The 18,164-nt window shown below is 32.3% G+C and overlaps 1 long non-coding RNA gene across 1 annotated transcript in view; it reads right to left on the bottom strand.

Annotated features, from left to right (window-relative positions):
* Positions 1–18,164, bottom strand: part of LOC104849207 — a 336,781-nt gene that overhangs the window by 274,968 nt on the left and 43,649 nt on the right. The window lies entirely within an intron of this gene.

Raw genomic sequence — 18,164 nt, 5'->3', positions numbered from 1 at the left:
ATATATATATATATGAGAAGAAAGAGAATAGTACTTTTGAAAAATAAAAATGAACACTATTGAGAGTAGCACACAATTGCCCTTTCAGGCATCAAAATATAAGGTAAAGTTTTAACAACTTAAGTAGTGAAACATTAACAAAAAAGAGGTTAGTATTTTGCTAAAATAGAATAAAGAAACCAAATTTTATATATGTATACATGAGAATTAACATAAGATTCACTAAGCAGCTGTTTTAAAAAGTGCTAATTAATATATGTTGTTAGCAAAACTGATCATCCATATGAAAAAGATAAAATTATATGACCATAATACAACAATCTCAAAAATATATACCAGATGAATTAAAACCCTAAAATGTGGTAGGTAAAGCTTTTATATGATGAGAGAAAATACACCTTGGTAGCATTCCTATAAACCTTGCTATCTATCTTAGAATTAGTGTTCTAAGTACTATGTAGAAATTGATTGTTGCAAAACCCTTATTACTTTATAAGGGAGATAATTTTGTATTATTATTCCATTTACAGAAAGGAGAGATACAGAGAGGTTAATGAACTTGCTGAAGAAAGGTCAAAATAAGAATTTAAAATCAAGGGCTCTCACCTCAGAGTTCTTGACACTCAGAACTGTGAAAGAGAAAGAGCTTTCTTTGAAGGAAAAATTAACATGACAAATAAAGACATTAATTTAACTGAACACTTTTTCTTTAGCAATAAAGTCATCTTCAAATCACAGATTAGTAGAAAGTAGTTACAGCCTAGATAAGCTGTAAATAATTGTTCTAGTGATGCATGTAATTAAGAAAAAGATAAATACCCCCATCAAAACGTAGGTATAGTATATGAACCTAAGTTTTAGAAAATCTAACTTAAATATCAAATTAATACATGAAAGTTCTCACTAGGAATCACACAAATGAAAATTGACATAAGCAGATCATACCTTTGCCCAGAAGACTGAAACAGCTAAGAAATTACTACAATGTCAAAAAAAAAAAGAAATTACTACGATGTCTCACTTTCAATGATAATAGAACCTGATCAACATGTGTGAGAGCAATTAAGTAATATGTAGATTGGTTGAAGATATTACCACTGTAAAAAAAAGTGATCTAAGCATCCCTCCTCCTTGACATCTACCTCTAGAGAGACTGCTAACACCTCAAAAAAATGCAGTAGGAAAATGTTGAAAGAAATCTAAGCATCTGTCAAATTAAAAGATAATATGTAAACATAAGCAAATATATACAAATAAAAGAAATAAGCCAGCAAAACAAATCTAAAAAAGTTATGAATAAACGAGGAATTCACCAATGCAAAATACGTAACAAAATTTAGGGAATTTTTTTTAATTACACAAAACACAAATTCTTCAGCATAGATGAACAATTATAAATTCCACTTTCAAAGAACTATAACTATAAACCAAATTTATGTATATTGTTGAATCAAAACAAAGTAGGCAGATGTTGATGCACTTAATCTGCAGTACTATCTTTAAGATGTGCCTTGTTTTAACTTACATAATTTTGAGAAAGTATATTAAAATAAAGTATTTTGATTCTCTCACAGTATAATGAAATTGTAGACATTTCAAGGATGTTCAATGTTAAGTCATAACAAACAGCTCGATGCTAGTTATTTGAAATTTTGAATAACCACGTAGGAAGCAGAAGGGAATGAAAGTTTTAAGCAAGCATTTTCCTTAAATCTATCACAAGGAAGTTTTATTTAATTACATTTTCAGGTATAGGAATGCAATTATAGATGAAAAGCAATCTGTGGTAGCTTAAGAAGAAATGTGTACCCTGTAGCAGTCTGATATATGGCTGGGGCTTCTGTGTTTTTACTCCTTATTCTTTGGGATAAGCATAGAAGAACTGTTAAGACAATTTAATGAAAAGAAGTAAAATAGTGTTCTGGGACATATCCTTATAATGCTTCTATTATTTCTGTGTGTTCTCTCCTTTTCATCTAGCTGTATGTTTTAAAGCAAAAGTACATTTTTTATTACTTTTATCCCTAAAATAGACATGAGTAGAGAGATAAATTTCCATTTCTACCCTAATTTCTAAAAATTAGATATTTAGGATGCATATAATTGTTTTAATAAAGACACCATGTGTATTTAACTCAATCTTTGAACTTCTATTTACAGTCCTAAAAACAAAAGCCTAATGCAAAATTTTATTGGGATCAATTTGAAATTCACACAATCATAAAACATAGGCATGAAATTTATCAAACAATGATGGTTTGATAATCCCTTAGGTAGTCTGAGTGCCTCATCACATTTTTTTTGTCTGAGACCTAAATCAGTTCCATGTTTCTTCGTTTATACCTCACTTAGTCTTTTCTCTGAGTTAAAGGAGAAAACTGACCAACTAGGAGAGCAGCAGTTTCATATACTTTTATAGAGTCAAATATTTGGTCATATGGCACAGAAATGTCATTCTAGTGCAAGAATCATAGAGTCATTACAAAATTACTGGTGACTGGTGTTTGTGTACAGCTCAACTTGTCATTTTAAATTTTTTTTATTTCTAATTTATCTAAAACTAAAAAAATTTCAAAACCAAATAATAAAAGAATAACAATAGTTATTACAACAGCTCTTGAAACCAAATTATTATAACATGGCAGGCACTTTATAATTTAAAATTTTCATATCCCATTTATAGACTATGTCACATTATTATATCCTATTAACATAGGCTATCTCATTATCTAAGTACATATATGTTCATTCATATATTTTATTTGTTCATTAAATAATTGAGTGATTGTACTTACATTTTGAACTCTGCACTACGCACACACGCAAACTCATATAAACATGGCAGGCACTTTATAATTTAAAATTTTCATATCCCATTTATAGACTATGTCACATTATTATATCCTATTAACATAGGCTATCTCATTATCTAAGTACATATATGTTCATTCATATATTTTATTTGTTCATTAAATAATTGAGTGATTGTACTTACATTTTGAACTCTGCACTACGCACACACGCAAACTCATATATTATAATAAAAGAATAACAATAGTTATTACAACAGCTCTTGAAACCAAATTATTATAACATGGCAGACACTTTATAATTTAAAATTTTCATATCCCATTTATAGACTATGTCACATTATTATTATATCCTATCTAAGTACATATATGTTCATTATTTTATTTGTTCATTAAATAATTGAGTGATTGTACTTATATTTTGAACTCTGCACTACACACACACGCAAACTCATATTCATGTATGTGTCTATTTAGTCTCAGGTGACAAGTCCTACCATAGGATGAACATTGCTGATCTAATTTTTAAAAATTCAGTAATCCCAGCACGTGTGACTAAGGCAGGAGGATCGCAAGTTGAAGAACAGACCTGAAAGCTTAGCAATGTAACAAGATCCAATTTCAAAATTAAAAAAAAAAAAATTAAGACCAGGTATACAGGTCAGTGTGAAGACCCTGAGTTCTATCCCCAGATTAACAATAACAACAGCAGCAACCAAAATATAAGGTACTGGAATTCCAAGGAATGAAACTTTCAAAATGAAGAGGATCTACATTCTCTATATCTAAATCACTCTTTCCTCGGGAAAATCCAACTAATAGATACATGACTTGTCATCTCAGTCATCATTAAGAGTTCGTGATGTAGAATTATGGACAAAAAGAGGAATGGCCTTCTCTACATTATTCTGTGCTTCAGAAGAACACAGATAAAGAAAGAAGGCTAACATCCATCTAGCTATATAAAAGAATTAAAGTGCTATTGATACATGTTTGTATCTATACCACTTATATGTGGCCATATAATCTATCCTAGAAATGTTCAAATTCAAATTGCAATATCCTCAAGATTTTAATCTTAGGACTGTTTATTCTTCATCAATAATTGCCTTGAAAGTAATGGGGATTGAAAATTTCAATCAAAAGACAGAGGATGACTGGAAGAATGAAGAAACAAATGCAACTATATGCTGCACACAAAAGACTCACTTCACAGTAAGGATTCACATAAACTGAAAATAAAAGAACTGAAAAGGACACCCCACACAATGGAGAACCTAAAGAGGATAGGAGTGGCTATTTTGACATTAGCTAAAAATAAACTTTAAGTCCAAAACTGTTACAACAAACACGGTCATTACATAATAACAAAAGGATGGATTAATCAAAAGGACATAACAACAAAGAGAAATACATGTATACCTAACATCAGAGCATGTAAGTATATACTGTAAATACTAATAAATATAAAGGAAGAGATAGATTACAATATTAAGACTCACTTCACAGTAAGGATTCACATAAACTGAAAATAAAAGAACTGAAAAGGACACCCCACACAATGGAAAACCTAAAGAGGATAGGAGTGGCTATTTTGACATCAGCTGAAAATAAACTTTAAGTCCAAAACTGTTACAACAAACACGGTCATTACATAATGACAAAAGGATGGATTAATCAAAAGGACATAACAACTAAGAGAATCACAGTAAGGATTCACATAAACTGAAAATAAAAGAACTGAAAAGGACACCCCACACAATGGAAAACCTAAAGAGGATAGGAGTGGCTATTTTGACATCAGCTGAAAATAAACTTTAAGTCCAAAACTGTTACAACAAACACGGTCATTACATAATGACAAAAGGATGGATTAATCAAAAGGACATAACAACTAAGAGAAATATATGTATACCTAACATCAGAGCATATAAGTATATACTGTAAATACTAATAAATATAAAGGAAGAGATAGATTACAATATAATAATAATAGGGAGATTAACTATCTCACTCTCAGTAACACATGTTGCATTCAAACACAAAATCAACAAAGAAATATTAGACATGAACTATGCATTAAACAGACCTATCAGACATACAGAACATTCTATCCACAGTAATGGAGTATACATTTTTTCCAAGACTATGTGGAAAATTTCCCGGGATAGATCATATTTTATTCCACAAAATAAAAATGCACTAAAGTTACATCAAATACATATTTTGACCACATAGTAGAAAACTAGAAATCAAAAACAAAAGGAATTTCAGAAAATTCTTGAATAGATGAAAACTAAATATAATGTTCCTAAACAATCAGTAGGTCAAAAATTAAAACAAAGATTTAGAGAGATCTTGAATTAAAATATAAATGCAATATATCAAAACAGGTGTAGCAGAAGCAGTCCTAAGAGAAATGTTTATACCATAAATGCCAACATAAAATGAAGATCTCAGCTGGGCATGGTGGTTCACTTCTGTAATCCCAGCACTCAGGAGGCTGAGGCAGGAGGATTGCTGTGAGTTCAAGACCAGCCTGGGCTGCATAGTGAATTCCAGGTCAGTCTCAACTACATCATGACACCCTGTCTCAAAAAAACAACAACAAATGAAGATCTCAACCTAATGTTGCACCTAACAAGTGAATAAACTAGACCATAGTTAGAAGAAGGAAGGAAATAGTAAAGATCAGAACAGAAATAAATAAAATTAAAGCAAAAGTAGAAAAGCAACCAAAGACTTGTTTTAAAAATACTGAAAAAGTTAAGAAACAGAAAACTAACAGGAAAAGAGAAAAGCCTCAAAAAACAAAATCAGAAACCAGGAGCAATTGTGGATGCCTAGAATTTGAAGCACTCAAGTGGCAAAGACTGCTCAAGCAAACAAGTTCAAGGCCAGACCAGGCAACCTAGTGAGAACCTATCTCAAAAAAAAAAAAAAAAAAAGCAACAGACATTTTAACAGATACCAGAGCAATATAAAAATCACACATGATGACTATGGATAACTATATGTCAATGTCAACAAACTAGATAACCTAAGTAAATTGGAAACATATAAATTTGTATAGACTGTAAAGTAAAAATCATGAAAAGACCAATAATGAATAAGGAGGCTGAATGAGGAAAAAAAAAAAGAAAAAAAAGAGACTTTCACTGAAGAATTGCCCCACGACCTGAGGGCTTCACTGTTAAATTTGACAAAACATTTCAAGAAGTGTAACTGCATTGCATACCTAGATTGTACCAATAAACTCAATAAAAAGAAAAAAACAAAACATTTGAAGAAGTAATATTAACATTTCTCTCTTACAAAATATTAATGAAAAACACTTCCAAGCTTATTTCATGAAGCCAGCATTACCCTTATTACACCAAAGCCACACAAGGAAAAAAAATTACCGGTCAATATTACTTATGAACAGAAAGACAAAAAAAAAAAAGTAGTAGCAAACTCAATGCAACAGCAGATACTCCTGGTATGCACGCAAATGGATCACAGTCATAATTTTTAGAGATACCCACATACTTCTGTTTATCACAGCATCCGTCACAATGGCCAAGTCATGGAGTCAGCCATATGCTCACTAATGGAAGGAGAAGGTGGGGTCGATATACACAGTGGAGAATTATTCAGCCACAAATAATAAAATGCTATTGACAGGACAATAGACGAAAGCAGAAATCATAACATTATAGGAAATAAGCCATACTCAGACAAGTATCACATATTTTCTCTCATTTGAGAAATCTAGAGGAAAAAAAAAACAGATGACATGAAAGTATAAGGGAGACCATTAGAAAAGAAAATCAGGTTCTGGGGAAGAGAAAGGAGAGAAATAGTAGGGACAGTGGGTTTGAGTAAAGTATGTCACATACATATATGGAAATGTCACAGTGAAGATGATTAATTTGTACTAATATGTGCTAATTACTGTCCTTTAAAAAAGGATCATTCATTATAATCCAGTGGAATTTTATTCAGGGATTCAATGAATGTTCAACATATTCAAGTCTCTAAATGTAATACAAAGCATTACATTTATCAGAGACAAAATCATATTTAACCATCTCAATATGTGCAGAAAACACATTTGACAAAATTCAACAAATTAGATATGGAAGGAATACATCTCAACACAATAAAGACTGTTTTATTCAGGGATTCAATGAATGTTCAACATATTCAAGTCTCTAAATGTAATACAAAGCATTACCTTTATCAGAGACAAAATCTTATTTAACCATCTCAATATGTGCAGAAAACACATTTTTGACAAAATTCAACAAATTAGATATGGAAGGAATACATCTCAACACAATAAAGACTACAGATGATAAACCCACAGCTAAGAGTATCCTTGGTTATGAAAAGTTGAAAGCTTTCTCTCTAAGATCAAGAACACACAATTCACATTCTTAACACTTCTATTAGAATGTTGTGGGAAGTCCTGGCCAAAGCAAATAGCCAAAAGAAAGAAACAAAGGGCACCCAAATTTGAATGAAAAGAGTTAAATTCTCTCAATTTGCAGACAAGATTATCTTACAGGGAACCCTAAAAACCACACACCCAAATTTTAGAATATAAAATTTTATACTGATAGTGTTCAATATCACTATCATCAAGGTTTTTAAACAAATGCAAAGTAAACTTGCACCCATTAGAATAGCTATTAACAAAAAGATGAAAAGCAGGAGGATGTGTGAGAAAGTGAATCCTTGCACAATACTGATAGGAGTATAAATTAATATAACCATTATAATAGCGTAGAAGTTTTACCAAAAACATTAAAACTAGAACTACTATATGACCCCACAATCCCTGCACTGGGTATATATCTAACGTTAAAGCAGTTTTGAAGAAGTATCCACCCATTATTCATTGCAGTATTATTCACAATAGCCAATAGATAGAATCGATTTGTGTACATCAGTGAATGAGTAATAATAATACATGGAATATAGTCAATACAATACCATTCAGCCTTTTTCTAAAAAAGGAAATCTTTTAGTTTTCAATAGCATGGATGAATCTGGCGTATTTTATGTTGACTCAAATAAGCAAGACGCAAAAAGGAGAAAGCCATACAATCTTAAAGACATGGAATCTAAAAATGTAAAACTTACAGAAGCAAGGAATAAAATGGTGATTATTAGGTAATCTAGAGGATTCTGGAGACATTATTTCAAAGAATAGACAATTTCACTGATGTGGAAAGAATATTTTCAGTGATCTATAATAAAATATATTACTCAGGAGGTTGAAACAGAAGGATTACAAGTGGGAGACCAGCCAGAGCTATTTAGCAAGACCTTATCTCAAAAGAAAAACTACAAAAAAATAAAATGAAAAGAGGGTGTGCATGTAGCTTAGTGATAGAGCATCCCTAAATTCAATCCTCAGTACACCATGGTTAATAACAGTATATTGCAAACTTGAAAACAGTTTAGGAAGTAGATCCCCATGAAAAACAAACAAGGACATAAAGTAATATATGTGTTAATCAGCTTTACTTAGTCTCTCTGTAATGTAAACATATTAGATGAGATCACATTGTTAATTATAAACACACAATATAACTTTTACTTGCTAATAAAATAAGTAGTTCAACAGGGGTGAAGTACTGCCATATGTTACATTACCGATAAACCTTAACAACTAGAATGCAAGGAACTACACACAAAAGAACAAATATTATATGAGTCCATGTATAAAAAATATCTAGAATAGGCAAATTCATAGAGGCAAAAGTAGATTTGTGGCTGGAGTGGGGAACAACTACTTATTTGTGGCTTCCTAAAGGGGAATGAACGTGTTTTGCAACTAGATAGAGGAAATGGCTACACAATATCAAGAATATACTTTTACTAAGCTCTTTAGTTTAAAATGCTTTGTTTTATTTTATTTTATGTGAATTGCATTTAATAAAGCCCAAAAAGATGTTCATCTTATTAAATGTTTGCATTATTTTTATAAGATTCTCTTTCCCAGAAAAACAAGTAAGAGAAGATACATAGATGAATAGGTATGATAAAAGCCACTTGAATCAGCTTTTGTTTTATATTATCTTTTGGACCCAAATTTATTATGGAGAGTTCAACTAAAATGTTATCATTTGGTAGAGGAGGAGAGATTTTTTCATAGATAATAATAAAGTTATCTTTGGTAACTCTAGCAAAAATGGTGCTACAACGCTATAGTTTAGCTTAATTGTACAGTTGTTCTTACGCTGTCCTTGGGACATCATTTTAGAAAACCATAGGTTAATCTTTCAGGAAGAAGCAACTAAATATTAATTGTCAAGGGATTTATTTTCTTATTTAGTCTTCATGTTTTTGAACATGAGATCAAGCGGTAAGTTGCTTATAAAATAGTTAAGATTAATATACCCTATTTTATATATACATATATATGATTGAATATAGAATTTGACATAAAGGTCTGACATAACACTAATAAAAGCAATATTTTATTTTACGTAAATATATATTAAAGTCTTATCCTTAAATATATCATGCAGTCCACACTAAAATTCATATTTTATATCTATACAAAAAGTGTTTGACATATTTTTAGAACTATTTGCGCAGTTAATGACAAAAGAAAATAGACTTCTTTCCACAAGTATATTTTATTACCTTTAGTAAGGACTTAATCAGAGAGTTTTATAGCATATTAAATGCTGATAAGAATGTTTTAAATCTTTTATTTAACTCAACAAACTATACTTCCCTTAAAAGAAGTCTTCCCTTATGAAAGCAACTATTACAGCTTATAAATTTTTCAGCAATCTTCTTTTGGAAATTCCGGATGAAAGTGACTTCATTTCTAATAAATATAAAATTTGTTTTGACAACCTCTAAACTCATAGTGCATAACTGTTTAAGTGATGATCTAAACTCTTCCATTCAGTGGAAAACATTTCCCAGTTGTGTGTTAAAGTTCCTCCTATACTAAGCAAAACCAGGCTTCACCATACCTAGAAACATCTCTTCATCTTTGCAAGGATCTGGGGTTTTCATTGGTGCTTTCTGTTTAAGAAATTGGATCCTAATAAAATCCAAGTGGAGGGGTATAATATTAACTAGAATGTATTCAAGTCATTATACACGATAACAAAAATTTTCCATCCAAGCCTCCTTTCGGTGCCAGTTGCTTGCCAAAATACAATCCATTTCTCATATTGTTTCAAAACACCTTGGATAGTAGATCTTTGTAATTAGCAAAGGATTTGTCCAAGGATCCTCTGTGACTTAATTTTGTGACTAATATCATAGCATACAATGTCCCTATGATTTTATCTTGTAAAGAGAAATAATAATACTAACTTCTACTATACAGATTTCCTTAGATCATGTTGTAAAGAAGAACAAAGCAGAGCTACAATTTCTGAGCAGCAGTAAGATAGGCTGCTGGGCAATAAGATGGACCTCTATATACCAGCCCCACAGTGCCTGCTTTAATTCATTTTTCAGTAAAATTGAAATTCCTTTATCTAGTTACAGATAATCAAAACTCAGATAAAAAAGTTAATGAGATTTTTATTCCTCTTCTTATAAATATCCTGAAGCTAACAATGTGTAATTATTATATGCCTGATCTCACCCTTGCTGGCATAGGAGATCCTTGATGGTTCCAACTTTCTGGTATCCCTTCTGTTATTCAATAACACTAATATCTATGACAAGTTACCTGTCTGTCTTGCTAATGTTAAACTTCTCACAATCACAGACCCAAAAGGTTCTTTCTTTCTCCACCACCCCTCAACTACCAAAATAACAACAAAATTCAAAATGTTTTCACTTCTGTCTGAAAATCTATAATGCAAATATAACCTTGGAATTTCTTAAGTCCAATCATAAGTAGCCTGACAACTTAATCAACAAGATTTCAATTTGTTTTTCTTCTTTCCATTTTCACTAGAGATTAGGACATAGAAATTCAATCTGATGTTACTCTCTTTCTCTGAGTAGATGCACAACACTCTCAATCTCCTGTTTTAGTGAGTGTGTCCATTTATACTTTATATTTACATGAAGGGGCATCATTCCTACACTTAACAAAGTATGCTTATTTATTATGCCACTTTTCCTAAAAAGGCAGTAAGTCTTATTAATCATATTGCAATCACTATGATAAAGTACCTTACAGAGTCATGGTTTCGGAGGTTTCAGTACACTCCCAAAATGACCTAACATCCTTCCACTAGGCACCACCTCATAAAGTTTTCCGTGCCTCTTAAGCAGCTGGCAACCAAGCTTTGAATACATGAGCCTTTGGGAGATACTCCAGATCCAAGCCATTGAATAAGATGTCTTATTCCACTTAAATCTGTACAGTAAAATTTTCTGACAGATGGAAGTAAGCCTTTAAGAACTAGACAAAGATTCACAATTTATACAGAGCTACAGTATGTTAGTAGCACCTTTCTTCTCTTGTCCCCGCTACAACCCATTTTTCACAGAGTAATCCAAAGTCATAAATTAAAACATATGATTTTGATAATCTTCTACTTAAAAAACTTCTATGATTTCTTATTACATTCTGAATAAACACCCCATTATTGCTTGTCAGACCTCATAGAGCCAAACCCTGCCTTATGTGTACAAACTCATCTCATAACTCCCCTCCAGATAATCCTAACCTAGCCAGGATGGCCACATTTCCTGGAGCATGAAACATTTCGTGTATTTAAGGTGTGTGGACTTTCTACCACTTCTACCTTTTTCCTCTTATTTTCACATGGCTAGATTTTTCATTCTTTTTATCTTAGTTCATAAATTATCTCCTTAGAGATGCTAAAAAGTATTGTTATTGAAAGTTTATTTTTCAGTTATTCATTCTACTTAATTTCTCAACAGGGTTTGTTTTAAAGCACAAACATTTTGTTTATTTACTTGTCACTTTTTAATCCTGGGCCTCTCTACAACAAAATATTAACCCATATAACCAGAGATGTCCTATAGCTACCTCTAAAAACAAAAACATTGCTTGGTCCATAGTAAGTACTCGTTATGGAACATACAGCCTTTTTGGTCAGTTCTATCAATAGAATTGTGTTCTCATAAAATCCATATGCAGAAGTTATCATGCTCTGTGCAACTGTATTGGGACTCAGGTCTTTAGGAAGTAATTAAGCTTACATGAAGTCATAATGTTGGGACTCTAATCTGAGAGAACAGATCTTACCGGTAGCCTTCTAAAAAGAGCAAGAGACATCCCCCTCACACACACTCAGAGGAAAGGTCCCGTGAGGACAAAGTCATTGGTAAACCAGGAAATGAGCCTTCACCAGAAGTCAAATCCAGCTAGAATCTTGATCTGAGATCTTTCAGGGTTGAAAACTACTTAGAAAACAATTTATGTTGTTTAAGCCAAATGTCTAAGTATTTTGTTCCAGGAGCCTGAGCAGACTAAGACAGTAACTAACTCTAAGCATGGGTTTTTATGCCATTTGTGTATAAAACCACTTAATTGTCTAATTATCTTTTTTAATGTATTTAAAATGTTTAATTAGGTGATAATAGGACAACAAAAAGCAAAACATGATTTTTAAGATATGTTTTATGTTTGTGCGAATATTCACTTCTTGAGAATGGTAGCAACACTACGCCAAGAAAGACACAAACGAAGTGAAATGAACTACCAGGCTTTATGAAGTAACAGCATTTAAATAGCTCTCCCCCCAACCTTCACTCTGAAAGGCTTTACATTCTGCAGATTCAATTTAAGTGCTTCTTCTCCCCTCTGTCTTTCCAAGCACAGTGAATCACTCCTCCGGTACTCCCAATGTCCCTTGAATATACTTTTATGTGGTATTGATTCAATTCTCCCTTGTTGTTGAGGCTATTTGTTAACATCTGGATCTCTCCCACTAAAGTGTAAAATTCTTTGGAGTAAAGGCTCTGCCTCTGCCTTGGTTCCTGTCTCTCATTGTATCTGTCATACAACTGTACAGAAGTGGTGCTGCATCAGTTTCTGTTGAGTGTATGAGAAAATGAAAGGAAGAAATGAATAAAAGGCAGGAAAAATTATTGCTACAAAAGATAGGGTAACTCTGCTCAATTTTGGGAGCTATATTTCTGAGGAAATGCTATGATATCTGATATTCATAAATTTGGCATCTCAGAAAATGACAGATTAGAAAATATATATAAATATTATCATATTATATATATTATCTTATATATAATATAAATGTACAGTAGAATTAACTCTAGAAGGAAACAGCTTTCAAAACACACAAATTTTTTATTATAATCTATTTTCCTGGGTAATAATATAGGACAGTCTTCTGCATGGCCAGTTCTCTGTCTTTCTCATAATGCTCAGAAATAAATGTGCAGCAGTGCAAAATCTTGACATAAGAGGGACTTGAATCTTGGGCTTAGTGTCAGTCCACTCTACAAGTGGGATGTCCTTTAATGTGCTGGCCCAACTAGTAGAAAGCCTTGGACAGGCTGGTTTCCAGGGTCCCTTGTCAGTGTGTAAGTGGGGGCAATACATGGTAGAGTTTCCATATACCGTAAGAGGCTTTCCTGATCCTTGAGGGACTGATTGTCCCTGAGTCTTCGCTCCTTTTATTATTTGCCGCCTATTTATAAATACTAAAGCCACTCACTCGGCTTATGTTCTTATGTGTGCAGTAGTCTTTCTCACCATTCTCAGATAAGATGGTAACAAGTAGAGTGAAACTTTCACAAATCATTTTCCTGAGTACTATTTTTCCCAATTATTCAGGAAGTTACTGATCACCAATCTCATGGGATACAGTCCTTCATACTTTTCTACTATGCAAAATGAATATTGTCTTAAAATATTTTGTACTGGTGCTTAGTGATTGCATTTGCATTCATCATTACATTCTCTTAACCAAATACTCATACTCCCAACCAAATCCATTAGACTCCTATTGATGTTGTGACAAATTACTACAAGCTGAGTACCCTAATTCACAAAACTGTCATATTGCAGTTGTAGAAGTTAGAAGTCCCCAGTTGGGTTGTTAGGGCTATCTATATTCATTGTAGAGGACCCAGAAAAGAATCCATTTCCTTTCCTTTCTGGCTTCTAGGTGCTACCAATATTCCTTGGTTTGATGACCCCCTTTTAGCACTTGTGTCACTTAGCCTGTGTTCACCTGTCCTTCTCTTACTGTAACCCCCCTAAATCCCCTTTTTATTACATTTGACCCCCACCCCATGGAATTCAGAAGCATGTTCCTATCTCAAGGTTCTGAACTTTTTCTCGGTGATGAAGTCCCATTTGTCATTTAAGAAATATATTCACCGAGTCTGAGAATTGAGACACGGGTATCTTTCAGAAATCCACTATAAAGGCCATTCTGTAATAGTAATGGGGCACATGATCATAATTTTTTAAATGTAGCTATGGATCAAAAAAAAGATGAAGCCTATTTCCCATGATCTATAAAGGAGGATATCATACAATTTTGTCATATTCTCTGTATAGACACTTACTATAAGTATATAAAACCTGAAAACTTTAAATTTTAATTTGCAAAGATAAAACTCTATTAATTTAAAAATAAGCATAGTCCATTCATCTTACTATAGTAAAATATCTTCAATTGGGTAATTTATTTTTAAAAACAGCAATTCATTTCTTATAGTTCTGAATGATAGGAAGCCCAAGATCAAGGGACCAGCAAGTTTGGTGTCTGTTCAGGGCTGATTTCTCCCACCAAGATGCTGCCTCGCTGCTGTGTCTCATGACAGGGAGAAGAGCAAGACAAGCCAAGGCCTTTTATACCACCACGGATTCATTCCTGAAGGAGGTGTTCTCAGGACCTAATCACATCCCCCAAATCACTTCTTCACACTGTTTCATTAGGAATTACGTTTTAACATGAATTTTAGAGAGTATTCAAATCATAGCATAGTGATTCCTAAACACAAACAAAGACAAGGCAAAACACAAAAAATGGTAGGGCCTATTAGTGGAATAATACCTCAGTACGCCATCCGTTCACACTCCCCGTGCTCATCAAACAGGCACTTTGGGAAAACTATCCTACCTCTCTCCTACTTTTACTCACTAAGTGGGGAAATAAAACACAACTGCTTAGTTAGAAGCAATCATTAACATTTTCTCACCATATTCATAACTATATAAAAAATAATGATAAAACTATCCTACCTCTCTCCTACTTTTACTCACTAAGTGGGGAAATAAAACACAACTGCTTAGAAGCATTCATTAATATTTTCTCACCATATTCATAACTATATAAAAAATAACGGAAGCCACAGCTATGTAAAGGATTGAGACAGGGACCTCTATTGTCACAATATCTAAAATTCCCAGATAATGTACATTTACTTGCCTCTTAGCATCTGCTGAACCACGTTGGATTCCACCTGTGAGCATTCTATCGTTAAAAATAGAATCTTTGTTTTAAAAAATACAAATTTCCAATGATGAATGTTATTATATTGCATACCTTAAATGTACCAATAAAATTAATTTTAAAAATTAAATAAATTAGATTTTGACTAAGTCAGCATTTATTAGAACTGATGGCTGGAGTGTAGCTCAGTGGTAAGTATATACTCAGGCCCTGTGTTCATGATCTAGCACCAGATAAAATAAATTAAAATAAAACTGTGATATTAAACTTTTAAGTATGGCCTTTATAGTACTAGGAAATTTTTGTCTGTTCTTTCAGGGTTATGTTTTGCTCTGTCACCTTAATTATTTTATTTACTATAAAAAAGCCAAGAAGTAAGAAAATTCAAAAGAAAGCATTAATTTTAAAATAAAATATAACAATATAATGGAAAAACATTCTGGTGTCAGCAAATACAGAAGAATCCCATTACAACCTACTTCTTAATGCAACTACAAAGTCTAAAACAACTCAACTATCAAAGAACTCTTCATGCTTTCTCCACTATGGAGAAACGGGACAAAAACCAATGAAACAAACAGAAATGAAAATGAATTGGTAAATATGAATACAACCATACTAATAATTGTGTTTAATGAAAATGGCCAAAATACAATTCAAACTGGCTAAATCAAGATCCAAGTACAGTATGTGCTATTTCCAAAAATGAATTTTATGGTTTAAAAGTAAAATGGTGACAAAAAGTGTGAACAAAAAACACAAGTTAAGAGTAGCTGTATTGACATCAGGAAAATGTGCAGCAAGAACAGAGAAAGTTATTAAGGCTAAAGTAGTACTTGAGGAAAATTTATACTATTAACATGCTTATATTAAAAATAAAGATGGGTCTCTGTGGTAGACTAAAATAAACTGTCAAAGTCTTTGTATCTCTTTCCTGAGAAGTACCCTTCCTCTTTATTGCAAAATATACTACCAAGCTAGAGTAAATAAGACAGGATGATATTGGTGTAACAACGTACAATCAGATCAATGACCTAGAATAGAGTTGTAATTACCATAGATCAACACGAATATGGTTAGCTAAATTTTGACAAAGACACAAAAATAATTTGATAAAGAAAGGGTAAACTTTAACAAGTAGTTTTAACAAGAAATGTTGGCACAATTGAATTTCCTTTAATAGAAATTATCCATTCTTTATGGCTAAGTAATATTCCATTTAGAAGATATACTCCTAAGTGAAATAAATAAGTCACACATGTGTAAATACCGAATAGTTTCTCTGGTGTGAAAAACTATAATAGTACATAATCTAATAAGATTGCTGACACTGAGAAATGGGAAGAAAGGAGCTAAAGGTGTAGGGAAGGTGGGATGGGTAGGGGAAGGGTAATAAGGGAAAAGGAAAAAATGTGAGATAATGAAAAGATGGAAATAAAGTATTTGTAGATGGGGAGGGGAGGAGGGGGTGAAGGGAGGGCAGAGACAAGGGGAAAAAATGAGAATCAAGACTTGTCATGTAGAGGTACAAGATCCCAACAATTAATGTAACTGTATTGTATCCCTAAAATGTATCGATAAACTCAATTAAAACTGAAAAAAATAGAAATTATCAAACTTGATCCCTATTTTATATCTTATACAAAAATCAACTGGAAATAACTCACACACTTAAATGTAAAATGTAGAACTATAAAATTTTGTTAGAAAGCATAGAGAAAAAAGTTTGCAATACCAGGTTAAGAAAAAAGTTACTAGATGTTACACAAAAAGGAAATCTATAAAAGAAAATAATTGATAAAATTAGATAACATTATATTCAGAAATTTATTTTCTGAAAGACAATGAAAAGAAAAGCTACACACTGGATAAAATAATCATTTAGAACATATGAAGAATATTCAAATTCAAAAGTAAAGAGAAAAACAACATGCTTTAAAAAAAAATGAGAAGACTTGAAAACTACCAAAACAAATGCATACAGGGCACATAAGTCTCTGAAAAGAAAATCAACACTATTAGGGAAATTTAAATTCAAATCACAGTAAATTAACACATAGGACTTAATAAAATGGCTAAAATTTATAAAATTATAACAAAATAAGACTGGTAATGCTAAGTGCTTATATCAATTTACAGCAATTGAAACTATTTGTTACTCATGAAAATGCAAGCTAAAACAGTAATTTCCACTTTTACTTATATGTCTAAGATAAATTAATTTTAGTTTATACACAAACTTGCATGTGTCTATCTAGAGCAATTTTATTATAATTTCCAAAAACCTAAAGTAATTTTTGTATTCTTTAACAAGTACATGTAGAAACAAATTGTGGTATTGCCATCTGATTAAATAATTGTCAATAATAAACGTAAAAGCATTGAATTTGGATGTTATCCTATATATATGATAATTAATTTTGTAAGGATTTTTAGAATAAATAAATGAATCTGATCCTGGCAAAAATGGGGTAGAACCAGGTGTGGTGCTACACACCTGTAAATGCAGCACTTAGGAGGCTGAGACAGGAGGATCACCTAAGTTCAAGGCAAGCCTGGGGACAATAGTGAGCACAAAGCCAGTCTGAACTGCATAGTGAGATCCTGTCTCAGAAAAAAGAGGATGGTAGAGAGAAAAGGGTGAAGAAAATAATTGAGACATGTTACGTACATGTAACAATTTCCCACAATGAATGTAATCATTATGTACTGCAATATGTACTAATAAAAATCTTTAAAAAGTAAAATAAAACCCAGGTAATAATAATGTAGAAACACAATAAAATAGAGATAAATGCCAAATGTGTAAGCTAACTGAAGGAAGTCGTCCATACTCAAAAGTCACTACATGATTGTACTTCTATTACATTCATGAAAGGTAAAACTATAGGTGCAGAAAAAAGATGACTGGGGGCCGGGGATTTAGCTCAGCGCTCGGTGGCCTGCCTTGCAAGCGCAAGGACCCGAGTCAATCCCCGGT

The sequence above is a fragment of the Fukomys damarensis genome, unplaced genomic scaffold (assembly GCF_012274545.1).
Source record: "Fukomys damarensis isolate Sample0158 unplaced genomic scaffold, DMR_v1.0_HiC HiC_scaffold_5, whole genome shotgun sequence".
NCBI lineage: Eukaryota > Metazoa > Chordata > Mammalia > Rodentia > Bathyergidae > Fukomys > Fukomys damarensis.
Note: the sequence above shows the minus strand (reverse complement) of the source record. Positions and strands in the feature narration are given on the sequence as shown.